The 15,841-nt window shown below is 36.0% G+C and overlaps 1 protein-coding gene across 1 annotated transcript in view; it reads right to left on the reverse strand.

The window, feature by feature from the left end:
- The window catches only part of LOC134224411 (alpha-tocopherol transfer protein), a 51,474-nt gene extending 36,305 nt beyond the window's left edge, over positions 1 to 15,169 (reverse strand). Inside the window, exon 1 of the mRNA XM_062703746.1 lies at positions 14,946 to 15,169. The gene's annotated coding sequence lies outside the window, so the exon portion shown is untranslated. The remainder of the gene's footprint in view (positions 1 to 14,945) is intronic.
- Positions 15,170 to 15,841: the final 672 nt, after the last annotated feature.

Raw genomic sequence — 15,841 nt, forward strand, 5'->3', positions numbered from 1 at the left:
TGGAGGTAGCACCAATAGTGGAGGTAGTGGGGTTTTAATGAGATTTATCATATTTATAGACTTTACGATGGTTTCAGTTGATGCGTCGTTCTTTGAATATCCTGTTAAATGCAACTTACCTTAATGTTTTTCTTGAAAAACTATTGAAAACAATGATTTTTTTTAACAAAATTGACTCCCTTGACTCCCTATAGTGGTGCAACTGTACCAATAGTGGCGAGTCTCATAAGAAATCAATGGATAGCACCACTATAGGAACCAAAATTAATTTTTACCGCCACTAAAGGAACAGTGTACTCATAGTGGTGCAAGCAATATTTGGTAATTGTTGATGTTAAATGACATCTATCTCATTTTTGTTAGCAAATTTATTAGTTTATCTATTGACTAAGATAATAAAGCAGTAAATTTCCCATAATTATCAATTTTTAAAAAATATTTTCTTTTGTGGATCTACTAATACCTCCACTATTGGTACCGTTACCCTAAGCACTTTCACAGTTACGTGGCCATTTTTCTAACAACCCTAATGTTCTATTTAAATTTTAACACGGTGGTTTTTATTAACTAATATTGCCCATGGTCACGTCTTACATGGTCACGTATGCACAAAGGAGTCAAAGGACAAAGCGTATTGATCAAATAATGTCGTTTTCATTAGTTTTTGAACCTGTGTTGAACATGCAACTACTTTACTGAATGTCTACCCTTATTGATTAAACGCCTAATTAACGTCGAACCAAGCGTCGAACAGGTGTCGCCCATAACCGTATTACTAACTACTCAACTGAAGACTTGGGTGAGAGCAAAACGACGAAATGATGCTGATAGGTGATTATCGTCATTAGGGAACGTCCACAAATTACGTAACGCTTAGAGGGGGGAGGGGGGGTTGAGTGAAGTGTGACGATCCATACAAAATTTTCAGAAGCTTCATACAAAAAGTGTGACATAGGGGGGAGGGGGGGTTGAAAAAGCCCAATTTTTGCGTTACGTAATTAATGGATCTTCCCTTAGCTGTGTACAGATGTGGTCTAATATGCATTCTTTGCGCCAATGTGTAAAAAATGAGCCAACGCATGAGCCATACATGTCCAAAATTGTCATTTGGAAAGCCAAAAACTTTTATACAGTTACAAGTATGCTAAGGGCGAATTAGCTATACGGTCTGCAGCTCCTGAGCATACCATAAAACGAAAAAAAAAAATAAAAATATAAAAAGTCAACACGAAAATGAGAAGATTTTTTAAGGAAGGATGCTACATTAAAAAAGGTTATTTTGAGCGAAACCAAGACCATTTAGGTATTATTATTATTGCAGATTGAGAATCATTGTAGTTAAGATGAAATTTATTAAGTGAAACTTTACCAGATCCGAAATAAAGAACTATGATAATAATGCTATGATTCAGTCAGTAAGAATCACATTACTTATATTGAATTTATTTGAGGTTTATAGGTTTTGATAATATTGTTAGATGGGAATATGATAGGGGAACAGACGGCTTTGGCAGGTTTTGTTCTATTATTGGCAGGGGGGTTTTTGTCGACCGAATTTTATGTAATTTGGCCACAATATTCTTTGATATGCAAAGAATGTTTAGGCCAAATTTGAGCAAAATCAGTCATAAAAAACCAGGGGGCAGGGGGCCAATAATAGAACAAAACCTGCCAAAGCCGTCATTCCCCCTATCTAAAATTATGATTTTAGCGATCATATGCGTTTCATACTATATTCCTCTGAGAGTACACGGTGGATTCCATAACAACACTTCAAGTAAAGGGGATAAACCGGTAGACTATTAACACGGTGATCGGCGTGTAAACAAAGGGAAGCAGCAAATATGAGGAGATACTTTCGGCTTTCAATAGCATGCATGACTGACCACGGTTTATAACCTTGACATTGGGTTTAGATCGAATTAATTCGCGATTTTCATCGGATTTCCTCTATGAAGGAGAGGTATAAAATAATACTTTGGCTTCAATATTTGTTATGTTGTTAAAAAAATGAAGGTTTGCCATATTACTGTGAAATCTGACATGACCTTTGACTCAAATATAAGTGATATAACCAATAATGTATTAGTAGAAACACATTTTGTAAATCTATATTTCCATGATTTTTTTCGTAACGGAACCTAGTTCATTGTCTGTCGCATTTCCCGAATCAAACTTAAAAGTAATAGTTCGAAAATTAAAAAAAAAAATCCAGTTAAAAGCATATCTGGTGCTATCCAGCAATACCAATACGACATCTATAAAAAAATAATTCGATATCTGTCAAAAGTAATCTTGTTCTACTATACGATAAATAATTGAGCTGTCACATTTAAGTTTAATTTGGGTTTAATTACAGAAAAGGGACAGACCCTTAGTTATTCATACAGCTTAAAATGTGTGTAAAAAATGTTGACTGACAAGTCTAAAAGCTGTTTAATTTGATTTCACTGTCCTTACATTTTCTTGAAAGGATTCAAAATTTCCGCTTATGTATTGTTCTATGATAATTCAATCCATGCTAGAATAATTTTCGTCCGATAGGTTTATCTATCAACTTTTTAAATTTGTTTCTTCAACAGTCAATTTTGATTTCCACCATAAACATATAAATGTAAAAAGCGACAGTATTTTCTCTACTGATTGATTGACGGATTCCATCGGAAGCTAATAAAAAAGTGATTTTGTGACCGACCTATTGAAGGATTTGTTTGCCGGAGCGAACAATCTCAGACACGACGCATAGCCTTGCATTAGATTTCGGCAGCGCTGAGTTAATTACACGCTGCTTGTTGGGCTGAGTTTTTTCTTCAACGATAGCTATGAAAGGCGTTTTGAAAATTGTATTACGACACCGTACACACTAGCTTAGTGCAAGCCATGGCTATTTAGTAGCTACTAGTCGCGCAGAAAGTTGTTTTTCGTGGTCACCAAATATTTTCGGAGGGTCTTGGCTGCAGCGGCCTTCGTGTGTTCGCATGTCACATTGTACAAACCGGTGGATCGGATATAATGATAAAAAGATGTTGCTTTAGAAAAGGTTGTTTGCTTTGCTTTTTTGACTAGTATGTCAATGGAACGCCGCTATGTGTTATAGCCGTATGATAAATTAGGCGTTGGAAACTATCATTCAACGTAGATTGTACTTTGAATAACTAGGTTTCACCTTTAGATGTTATGTTAGTCAATATATCCTAATTACTTTTCACGAACAATATAAATGCTCTTATGTTAGCCAAATAATTCTACTCAATTAAGGCCTAAGATAAAAAATGCATTACGCTATATTTCAACTGAATCTTGCTCTACTTTTCAATTTAGATTTCTATTTGAGCCAATTAATCACACTGGATACTAGGGTGGTTCAAAAAATCGATTTTGCTCCACAGTGCTCATCTGATTCTTTACAATGTTCTGAGTGTCCTCTGAAAATTTGAGCTCATTTGGATCAAAACTGATTTAGCACAAGCCGTTTCAAGTTTGCATGCAAATTAGTATGGGGAAATTTATTTTTTCATTATACTTTTAATGACGCTTCCCCATCAAGCGCAGGTTAAAAGAAAACCTACACAGCTAAAAGGAATACTCAACAGCTTTCACCCAACGAAAATCGCATGTTGATTATTCGCCCCAATAATTAGTAATCGATTTTATTCTATACCGTAGTTTTCTGGAGCTAATTGCATAACTCATCAACAGTATGTGTCAACAGGCAACATTGCTGCTCGTGGCGCGAAAGATAGCACACACAAATTCAGGCTACTATGTTGCACTGCACATTTCAGTGATGCCCTCAAAGAAGTTTAACGATCATGACTAAAGATTCGCAACCTGTCTTAAAATCGATTACTAATTCTTGGGGTGATTAATCAACATGCGATTTCCGTTGGGTGAAAGCTGTTGAGTATTCCTTTTAGCTATGTAGGTTTTCTTTTAACCTGCGCTTAATGGGGGAACGTCATTAACAGTATAATGAAAAAATAAATTTCCCCATACTAATTTGCATGCAAACTTGAAACGGCTTGCGCTAAATCAGTTTTAATCCAAATGAGCTCAAATTTTCAGAGGACACTCAAAACATGGTAAAGAATCAGATGAGCACTGTGGAGCAAAATCGATTTTTTGAACCACCCTACTGGATACCGTGTCAGGAAATCATAGGAATTAATAGTGATGCTTTGGTTTCTTCTAGCCAATTATCATAATTTATTCACGGTTGTCTTAGCCATCTCATCTAGTTTTACTGTATTACTGTATTATGTTTCTAGAGGTTCTCAGTTTTCTGATAAAGAGGCGTGATAGGGCGTCTATTCCAAATCCTGGAAACAATTCCCTGAGTTTTCCATTTTCTACTGGTTAAAAAAAATCTATAATATACAAATTCAGCCTTTGGGGCAAGCCTGTATTTAATAACATATAAGTGTAAGATCTGGTCCTTCATTAGCCGTGCGGTAAGGTGCGCGGCTACAAAGCAAGACCATGGGTTCGATTTCCGGTCCGGATTAGACAATTTTCGGGTTGGAAATTTTCTAATAAAAGTATCTTCGTGTTAGCCTCATGATATACGAATGCAAAAATGGTAACTTGGCTCAGAAACCTCGCGGTTAATAACTGTGGAAGTGCTGAATGAACACTGAGCGTCGCCCACATTAAAGAAAATGCCGTTTTTATCTATGAAAACCACCAGTTCAGCCTGTCTTCACCAGCGCAAACTGAAGAACAGCTTATCTGCTACTGACTACCGATGATATTTATCTTATTCAGCATTTTATTGTACAGAAATTTGCTCTTTAAATAGCAACCTCAAAAAAAAATATTTTGAAACCATGCTGGGTGAGATGCGCCAGCGGATAAGTTAAAACGCGCATGTGCTCATCGTATTGATTTTCATTTTAATTGCCTACATTAAGGCAGTAAATCGAATGTTTCAGCTGTTTCAGTCATACGAAATGAGCATGGGCGTACTGCCCCAAACCGACCTCAGAAGTTTGAGGGCCCATAAAATCGTATCAAGACCAATTTTGACAACAATTTCGCGTGGAACATAAAGAATACGAGTAAGCAGCATGGCTCATGGCTTAATATTTAATTCATCAATGTATAACAGTGATAGAAAGACCAAATGCCACCGAGCCAAAATTGCATCAAAACATGCAAAAATCGTTTTTTTAAGTTTTTCATGTATAATTAGAGTAAAATCATGAAATGTATGTGTCCAATGGCAATATTTTCCATTGCTTTATCGTATAGACCATTGAAAATAATCACAGTGAGGATATTTAGCCTTATTGCGTTTTGACCCCTATGGGCATGCTACCCGCACTTCCCCTATACCACAAAAACATTTTCTCATTCCTCATCAAGGATGTTATCGATCATTTAGTAATCTGCCTTCGATCATTTAGTAGTTTGTCAATAACTTATTGCAGAGGCCTAATTTCAAAATGTATTGTATGGTGGACTTTTAGTTCGAAGGTTTTTCTACAACTCTCCGTTACAGGTCGATGTTCGAATTCCACTATTAAAGGAGTTACGGTGCTAGTTACTTTACTTATACTAAATGATAACGAAATATGCAATCATGTAGTCTAAGTTACTGCTATTAGCGCTATAGCTCCGTTATTAGTGAAATTCAAACAACCAACTGTTAGGCAGAGTTATAGATAAATCTTTGCACTAGAAGTCCCCCATACAACTCATTTTGAAATTCAGCCTCTGGAATGAGTTAATGACAAACTACTAAATGATCGAAACTACTAAATGATCCAGTGAAAACACTCCAGTGTATTTTCAGTGCGCGCGCTCCTGTGGCTCTGGAGTGCATTTTTTTGACCGTTTGCCATGACATTTAGAAAATTCAAATATCCTTCTATTAGTTGAACTTACTTAGTTGAGACTATAAAATCGTTTAGATGGAGTAAAATCAAAGAGCAGATTTTTTTGCCTTGAGTGTAGGACAACACTGTTGGCCCCCATAATTATATGCTCCTAAATCCAGCAAAAGATAGTTCAAACGATAATTCTCTTGTAAACCTTTCCAAAATAGAAATTAGAGATTAGAATCAATTGGATATTATTCAAGTATGCCGCAACACAGTTGATCAAATTCTTATAAAGGTTTTTAGTAGAATTTCCTTACAAGTCCAGATGTTTAAATTTCACTGCTCAACAAAGCTCGGCCTCTTGTTACTTAACAGATATGTTACTATGTCTGAAACTCGATTATGCATATGCACAACATGTGATAGATTTAGTTCGGAAAAGGTATTGGAGGGTAACCGCCCCTTTGGTGCTCTTCGCAGCTTAGCGGGTACTGATGAAACTAAATTTCCAGCACCGGGCCACCAGCCGAACTCTCGCAATACATTTTCAGAACTAACTCTCTCATATGTATTTTTGTACGCATGCCAACCAAGTAGGATGAGTATTTAGTATTGTCCGGTTCCTACACACTTGCTTCATCAGCAACGGCGCTCAATGAGGTAGGGTTGTGTGAGGTTGTGCCAGTTGGTCGTCAGATCCCGACGCGACCACATAAGCGAAGAGATCTCGAAGAGCACCCTAAAAAACACTCAAAATGAAGAACTATGGAGCGGACCACGTTGGACCACGTCCTATAGATGGGCAACATCGAGCCCGAAACCGGTCGACAAAAAGGTAAATTTTAAAAATCCTTTTTCGTTTGTAAGAACCATAAGTGTTACGTCCAGTCTCGCGTCGCGTTTTGTGTGTGTAAGTACATTACACTCATTTTATCAAATTTTTAAAATTGTTAGTTTTACTAACAACTTGGCTTATAGCCTGAAATTAGACAATAAACTGATGATTTCCCTTGATAATCACCTGGGTGTCGATAACCGAAATAAGTAATTCATTTGAAATGAAAATAATAGTTCAATGTGGTTAAATTATGACCCATTGAACGGTGGTATTCAATATTAAATCACAAAATAGAGTAAATTTGCTTTGTAAATACGTAATGCGCTCACCATTTCGATCGTTTTACTACGGCACGAAGCAAATGACCAAAAAAACTTTGGAGTGGGTTTTCACTTGACAAAAAAGTGTTTTGTCTGTAAAACGAAACAAAAGCTTCTATATGCTTCGGGGCACAACAAGATCGTGCTTACATAGCACACGTATGGCAAATGTCAAAATGACCACATCTGTTTTCTGTCAAAAGTTACGACGGGGTGCTGACAACCGACCAGTGCTGGCAACCGACCACCTTCCCCATACAAAAATTTCGAATTATTTTGGGATATTTAAAAGTACAGCAGAATTGCTAAATTTGAAGCTTTTATTGAATTGATCTAACGATGAAATGTGGGACACATTCCGATTCAAGTTGGAGTATTTTGGATAGGAAAGGCCTGGAAAGCCGACTGCTGAATATCAATTGATAAATTGATATAATGTATGTCTGTATGTATGTATGTATGTATACACTGTGTATTGATGTGCGTAGTTTTGTTCGCATGTGCCTGTGTGTATGTACAAATGAGCATAAAAATTGCCTCAATCGATTCGCTCACAAAAGAAGATGTATTCAGCGGAGGATCTTCTTTCAGTGTTTCTCTTAAAAAAATGAGCCTAATAGGTCAACGCGTTCAAATTTTTTTTTAAAAACACTATAATTTCATATAGTGTATAGGATAAACACATTTTTGGCACTTATAGTCATCCGATTTTCTCGCAATAAGTTTTATACGATGGAGATTTTAGCATTGAATGCAAATAAACGTGAATGGTGGGCCATCTATCTGTGCTCTTTTTGACTTTTCTTATAAGAAATTACCTTGAATTAGACATTTTTTCAAACAGCTCTACGTGGAAATGTGCAAATATGTGCAAACTTTCTCGACGGTCCCTGAAAGGTCTGATGGTACTCTGAAACGTGGTATGTGTTAAGTAGCGGCGACAAAAGATTTTTTTCATTGTCAAAATCGTCGAATTTTTAGAAATATTCTATCAAATGGCTGAAAAGCATTTTTTATGAATGTAAAATGTGCTATTGGAAGGTTTTAGTATGACTATAAATATATTTAATAAAATAGAACATATCATACGGCTTTTATATTTGTTCTTTACGCATTTTTGGAATTCAACTTTTTCCACATTTTTCATTAGAGCCACTTTGACGCCTCTAACAACAATGAAAACCATTTTCAAATTACTTTTGAATTAGTGCGCAGGAAAATATGGTTTATTTACTTTTTAATGAGATCAAAAAAGAATACAATCTGCGAAATCATGTTTTGATAGTTTTGGCCGTCCCTTTGTATGGAGCCCAACCATTGTGAAGTGGAGAAAACTAACATGGGTCTCTTGTTATAAGACGAGTTAGTATTATCTTATTTTATAATTAATGCCCTACTAACAATTTTAATAAAGCAAACATTTAGTTACCAAAATCGAGTTTTAAATTATCACTGCACGCACATCCAATATTCAAATGTTTCGTTATTGCGCTCGGAGCCGTTGAAAATTTGGCCAACCAGTTCGAAAATATTGAACTATATATCAATGAATTAGATAGTAAAATGTTCTCATTGCTGTAAGACATTACGGCTCCGGGAGTAATAGGTGTCAAAATAGAACTACTCTGACCAACACAATGTGAGTCTTCATGCTTTTATAACTTTTTGAACTTGATACTTTCAGATTTTGGTCTCTTTCTCGGTGTATTCGGTTCTGGAAGTCCTCAAAAAACCGCAAAAGCGGTCAAAACTAAAACCAAGCCATTTGACATGTTGATATGGAAATTTAGAAATTTTCCTGTGAACTTTGTAGTCAATTTGTAATTTATCAACTCCCTAATTAAAAACCCTGATTAATCCACCTAGCAGTGTTGGTGCCTTTCTCGTGCAAAAAAAAACTAAAAAATATGAGTGAGTGTTTTTTAGCGTGTTTTGCGCATAGAAAATAGTATTTTGGCCATAACTTCTGATCCCATAGTCCAATTGCAATTTTCAATAGCAAACAATGGGACAGGATTCTACGTCGAATGGAACTTGTTGCGAGTAATGCTAAGTTCCAAAAAGTGTGTCTACAAAATTTTGTACACATACACACATACACACAAACAGACATCACCTCAATTAGTCGAGCTGAGTCAATTGGTATATAACACTATGGGTCTCCGAGCCTTCTATTAAAAGTTTGATTTTGGAGTGATCATATAGCCTTTACGTATACCTAGTATGCGAGAAAGGCAAAAACATGTTCTATTTCTCATTTCGTAATTCTTGATTTCGGATCCCCATATCGGTTTGTTTGTACATCGACCATGTCTCGTCACGGCAGTGTTATTTTATGTGTCGCATGGTATGATTCCCAAAAATTTTGATTTAGCCTTTATATCAACCCTTAGCCGCATATGTGTTATTAATATTATCATATCAAAAAATCCGGAAAAATGTGATCATTTGACCGACTAATTATCGTTGTTCATTCAAATTTCATTCAAAACATTTATGAATTAAGCTTTTAAAACAAAGCAAAAAATCTTATCATGTGTGCTTGTGAGACAAACAACAAGGATTCGATTACATTTTCCCATGATCATAATCACGACAATTACCAGTATTGTAAAGGAAACCGGCATTTCTGAAAATTTAGAAATTAGTTATATAACTGACTATATAGAGCAGCAAAATCTATTTTTGCATTTACCCGGAAATCAAAATGAATAAAATTTATGCGGATATTCAAAATGATATCGTCAGTTAGGTTGAAATAGAATGAGAAAATAAAATCACTTCTTTCCAAAGTTGATTCAAAGTCGACGTGATTAAACTAGCTGATTCAGGATGAAAATAAAAAATGCTTGTCTTCTAGACGCGGTGCACTAAAGCCGCTTTTGAGCTATGCATATTAAATCAGGCAGAGTATAAGCGAAAACGATACCAAACTTCCTGCACAGAACATGTTTGTACAGTTATATAGAACGAATGGCAGAAAACCAGGGTGCGTATCGTTGAATGGATTCAACTTGCAGTCAGTGGAGTGGAAGTGATTCCAAAGGTAACATTTCTTGATCTTGGTTTTGAAAGACCCTTTGTGTCAGGATTTAGGAATATATATATAAAAAAAACCAGAATAATCCACCTAGCGGTGATGGTGCCTTTCTCGTGTATTATAAAATAAGAAAACACATAAGAGTAACAAGAAAAGCACAAAAGAGAGGGTGAAATTGCACTTTAGGGAGATAGATTCAGCTATTTCCATCAATTCATATTTATATGCGTTCATTTGAATGTGTTAGTTTTAGAAAAGAAATATTTTCTTTCGATTTTGATTTTTTTCCAGGGACTCTTGAGAAAAATGGGGAAAAAACAATGTTTTTTAATAACTCCGGAATGCAATGGCCCGTGGGCCAATTTTTAATAGCGAAAAATAGGGAAGGATTCCCCGTCGAATGCAACCTGTTGCAAGCAAATCGGGTAAGGCTATGTAAAAAACACACATACAGACATCACCTCAATTCGTCGAGCTGAGTTGATTGGTATATAACACTATGGTTCTTCGAGCCTTCTATCAAAAGGTCGGTTTTGGAGCGATCATATAACCTTTACGTATACTTAGTATTCGCGAAAGGCCAAAAACAGAAAAGATCACTGGGAAAGTTCGGAATCTGTGAAACACAAACTAAATTATTTCGAAGAAAATAATTATGACTGCATGGAATAAGAATAGAAGTGCGGCGCTGCAATCATTTTAACTTTTAACAGCTTAATCGCAAACACAAGCGAGAACTTTTGATCAAATTCGATTCCGTTCAAATGTAACATTTAAGAAATGAGGTTGTTACGCCTGTTTGATCATTTTGAAAAATAAATGTTTTGTGCTTTTCTCCAACTAACAACAATTTGAACTTTAGTGACGAGTTCGGTGGTCGCTTCTGCCTTACAAGCAGGAGGTCGGCGAACCCTGGCTCGATCCCATTTTAAAATATGTGGCATGGACTACATCACTTTCCTTGGTGAACCCGTGAGAACATGCTTCAGTTTATCAACCCTATCCAATAAACAAAACATTCTTTCCGTGGTATTGTGGGGATGCAGAGCTAATATTCCCATCCTTTTCCAACTGACATATTTGATGTTCAAAATATTTTCAAGGAATTTTTTTTCTTATTTGCCTACTTAAATGCTGTAGTGTTAATGATATGGCGAGATCTCTAATCTCAATAATTCTACGGTATCTACCCTAAGCAGCGTTCAAACGATAAACATTTGTTGTTTGAATGTTTCTTAATTTTATTAATGATTTGAACAGCAACTAAATTGTTGTTTGTAATTGGGGTAATGTAAACTACACAAACTAAACGAAACGAAAGATGTTTTCTTTATTATACTGGAGTCTATAACCGATTAATCGTAGCAAAACTATATTCCATTACTATCACACCCAGAAGATTAAAACTTGGCAAATCTGCTCAAAGGGATCGTTATATCATATGTAGTGGAACTAATGAGCAAGAAGTGAAAGTATCTGCTACTACTTCGATAAGCAGGAAACGATGCAGAACCCGAACAAGTACATTTTCAACTAATTTTATGTTGAATAGCACCCATACCTACTGGGGCAATAATAAGGCTTAATCCATGCAAGGCGGTGGCGATAGTCCGATCATCTGATGCTGCAGCTCTCAGCGTTGGAAAGCGAAGCAAGTGCATGCGATAAATGAGTAATCAAAGGTGATGAATCAACAGGAACCAATTAAGTTGCTATTTATACCGTTACAGGGGATGTCTTGGTACCCTTTCCGAATTCAAAATCATTCAGTACTACACATTAGGTAACCGAAAAGGATTAGTACCTTCAAATGAGGTAACTAGCAACACTTTGACTTGTTCTCATTCAGATGCATTTTCCAAGCTGTTCGTTGTGTTTTTAATCTGGACATCAAGGCTGTCAAACTATATCGTGTGTTAGCAAGTTATGAAGTTCAAATCAGAATATAATTCGGAATCGTTTTATAACTACTAGATGCTTAAAAAGGTTCAGCGCGAAAATTTCGACTGAAAATTGTGCCTCGCTCTCAGACGGGAAATACAAAACCTAAGACTTCTACATTTCTAGAGAATTGTATAACAAAACTGCGAGTTGAAATTCGTATACATTGAACAACAAAACTTCAAAAAATGTGATAAACTATCCGTGTGGGGTAACTTGCAACAGCGATTATGCCTACTTTAAGATAGGACATTACCTATTTCACGCGGGATGTAAATTAATTGCAAATGTCTGGAAACAAATCGTGAAACATATTTTTGCAGTTATGTTGAATAAGTATGCTTCGAAACTACAAAAAAAATCACAGGTACCTACCCGTGCCTATGAAAATGTCCGAGCCGAGAGTACTAAAATAGCAATGGTGATACGAGTTCATGAGAGAGAGTGGCTTTGATATCATTAAAAAAATTGGTGCAAAAACCGTTTTTTAGCTGCTTCCAAAATGCTGATTTATTTTTTCAACTTCCCCTATTGAATTTATTCAACTTTCAGTCGAGGAATTCAGGTAATCACGGCGTCTTGTGGATTTTTTTGTAGTTACGCAGCGTTTTTATCGCAAATAACTGCAAAAAATGTAAAAAAAATGCTGTTGTACCTAGTACCATTGTGCACTAAAATTATGATTTATACATCATAACTTGTTTCGACATATTGCAGTTAAAAGAATAACGGAAAAACTTTAAAATGCATCTGGTTTCGGTAACCGGATTAATCCACCTAGCGGTGTTGGTACCTTTCTCGTGCATATAAAAAACATAGTATTTTGATCATAACTTTTGAACCAATAGTGCGATTTTAGCAAATTTCGAAAGGAAACAATATGGGACAGGATTCCCCCTCGAATGCAACTTGTTGCGTGCAAATCGGTTGACAATAAGCATAAGTGCCTAAAGAATAAGTGTTTTTTTTACATACACTACACATACACGCACCGACAGACATTATGGCGAAGCCCAAGGTAAGTTTAGTCCGTCAGATAGACAGTTAGACAGACATCAAATTATGCTGCAAATTATGTACCCAATCTATAATAAATAATGACTTCAACAGATGTGATTACCAAATCATCAATGTACGGATTGTTGACCTGGACCGGAGTCAGGTTATGAATCATACTTACAATCAACGGTTCTGTTTCCGTGTTCTACAACACTTTTTTTGCGACCTATGATTTCGCAATATCAACACTGATTTGTAAAAAAATCGTTTTTCAAAGCGTTGTAGAACTCCGAAAATCGTATGAGTATTGATTCTCCGTTACTTCCTTCAATTAAGATCATGTAGTTGAGCAAACACTATGGAATTGTATAGTCTTTTCTGGACAACTGTTTTGAATTTTTGAGCGTGCTACTTTTATATAGTCATAATTTTTCGAAACGTGCTTCAGATTCAGATATCATATTGATGTTCTGCAGACCCATGAGTGCAAAAAAAACTAACGATGTCCTGTACCATTAATGGACCTGGACAGCACGTTGCACCACAGCGGAAGGAATAAGCAAGCCCAACCTCCCGTTGATAGCAAAATTTGATAATATGTAGTTTGTTTGATATAGTTGCCAAAATAACAAAAATAATAACGAACATTGCTACATATAAATAACTAATTTTGCTATCATAAGATAATTTGATGCTCTGTTATTTTCTTTTTATATGTATGTAAAATAACAAAACCAGATATCACAGCAGCATTTGTTATTATATTATTAGCTTGCCTCTATTAGGGAACGGCAGTCAACGAACCCAACCATCGAAAGATGGCCACACTCCAAGAAGGTTGCAATGTTGTCTTCTTGTGCTCGAACAACCAGACATTTGAGCATATCAGTGAATGTAGGATAGTATTCTGACTATTGTTTGTTTGTTTTTTTTTTCAATGAAACTTTTTTGTATAATCCTTGCTAGTACTGATGGAAACTAATCAAACCATGAAAGCCATTCAATTATATTTCACAAATATTAAGTATTAGTTTAAAACTTAAAAATGGATATTAAACCATTTTTTTAGTGTTAGCTTGATTTCCGGTATTTTCATATCAGCCTCATATTGGTATTTCGCATACTGAGATAATAGCCGATGAAGCTTCAGACCGTACCTTACATGTAAAACTCTAAAAAAAATCAGATGAGTTCAAACATTTTGTGATATTGTTGAAATTTTTCAGAGTTGTTCCTCATCCAATGAGTTGCCGTAAAACGATTTAGATCAATACAAAATAATTAAATTTGGGTGATAAGCTTATGTATATTCTTAAAGGGACTGGTATGCGAGTACATTCAATATGAGACAAGGTTTTTTTTTCACATTTTCGCACAACGTCTAATTTTTATCATGTTTTGTGGTAGAACGATTGTTGAGGTATGACATGTATGACTGTCTACAAAATTCAACTAAGTGCTATTACGGAGTCTTTAAATATAATGAATGCACTTCCATATCACTGACTGAGCTTTGTATTTTCACATGTTTCATCAATAGAAGATTAAATATCAAATATACATCGATCATGTTAAAACCACCTTAGAGCAAACGAAAAATATCGTTTTGACACGCACGAAAAGCACTTTTATACAACAAGGTTTCATCAAATATTTTGAAAACAGTATGTTATTATTTTGATTCAATGTACTAATAACCAACATTGTTGTTGGTTAGGTAACTTGATAAAATATGTCACATAATTACTTCACTAGGCACAACGTACGAATGGCCAGTTTGATCTGCTTCATAGCAACGAGCCTCACCTGTACCCTGAGAGCATGTCTAGAGTTTGAAAACAGCGCGCATTTTTCGACATAAGATTACACATTTTCAACTAGTTTTGCTCCATCCAACAGACCAAGTCACTGCAGGTCGGATTTTCGAACCAGACACGCCGATTTCTGCTCCGTTGAATTTCATCCATAAAGATAGAGATACATACATGGTTAACAGTTGGTCACTAGGGCACGATACAATTTCCCCGAAACTAGAGCTATGACAATGCACTTGATGTTCACACTAGGCGACACTAATCACTGCAAGCGGACCACACAATGGAACCCCGCCGATGTGCTCACTTCACACGGAAAACATGAGATGCTTTTTAAAAAACCGCCGACACTGCGTTGTTAACCCTGCGACAGCAAACAACGGTGTGCAAAGCAAAACAGTCAAACAACAATATAAGTAGCTGATACCTTCCTCGCGATACTAAATAAAATAAAATCTCCAAGCGACTCGCGCGGGCAAACTCCAAATCGAAACGAATGCTGCAAACGAACCTATGGAAGGTTGTTGTACCTTACGATATGCTGCATTGTGGGTGAATTCATATGAAAAATGTTCCTTAGGTCCCGCATATGTAACAGAAATTCTTAATCATTAATATTTTCGTTGATATTCACTCTAGGCGACACTGATCAAAAGTAGGTCATCGATCATAAGTAAACGGCAGGATATCATTTCGGTAATCTTTTCAATTTAGTATACATACAAAGTACTGTATGAAGAAGTTTCACTTTGGAGCAGCTCACCATATCCTGATGAGCAATGGAATACGACCGAGCAATGATCATAGGCGATGACGGTCCAGTTTCAATAAGGTCTCTCTTTGCATTGCGAAAATTTGTCTCATCAACTCAAATCGGCCCTAAGTTTGTTGTACCAGGAATCGATTGTTGGTTTGATTGTACTATCGCTTAGCAAGCAGATCATCCGCAAGAATCGGACGCTTTTTATCCTGTGTACTCTTTTAAAGTATTTTGCCAAAATATGCTTCAATGGCCGTTTATTATGCATTATGTTGTAGGTCATGTTTAGAATAACATCAAAAGGAAA

Source organism: Armigeres subalbatus, chromosome 3 (genome assembly GCF_024139115.2).
Source record: "Armigeres subalbatus isolate Guangzhou_Male chromosome 3, GZ_Asu_2, whole genome shotgun sequence".
NCBI classification, from domain to species: domain Eukaryota; kingdom Metazoa; phylum Arthropoda; class Insecta; order Diptera; family Culicidae; genus Armigeres; species Armigeres subalbatus.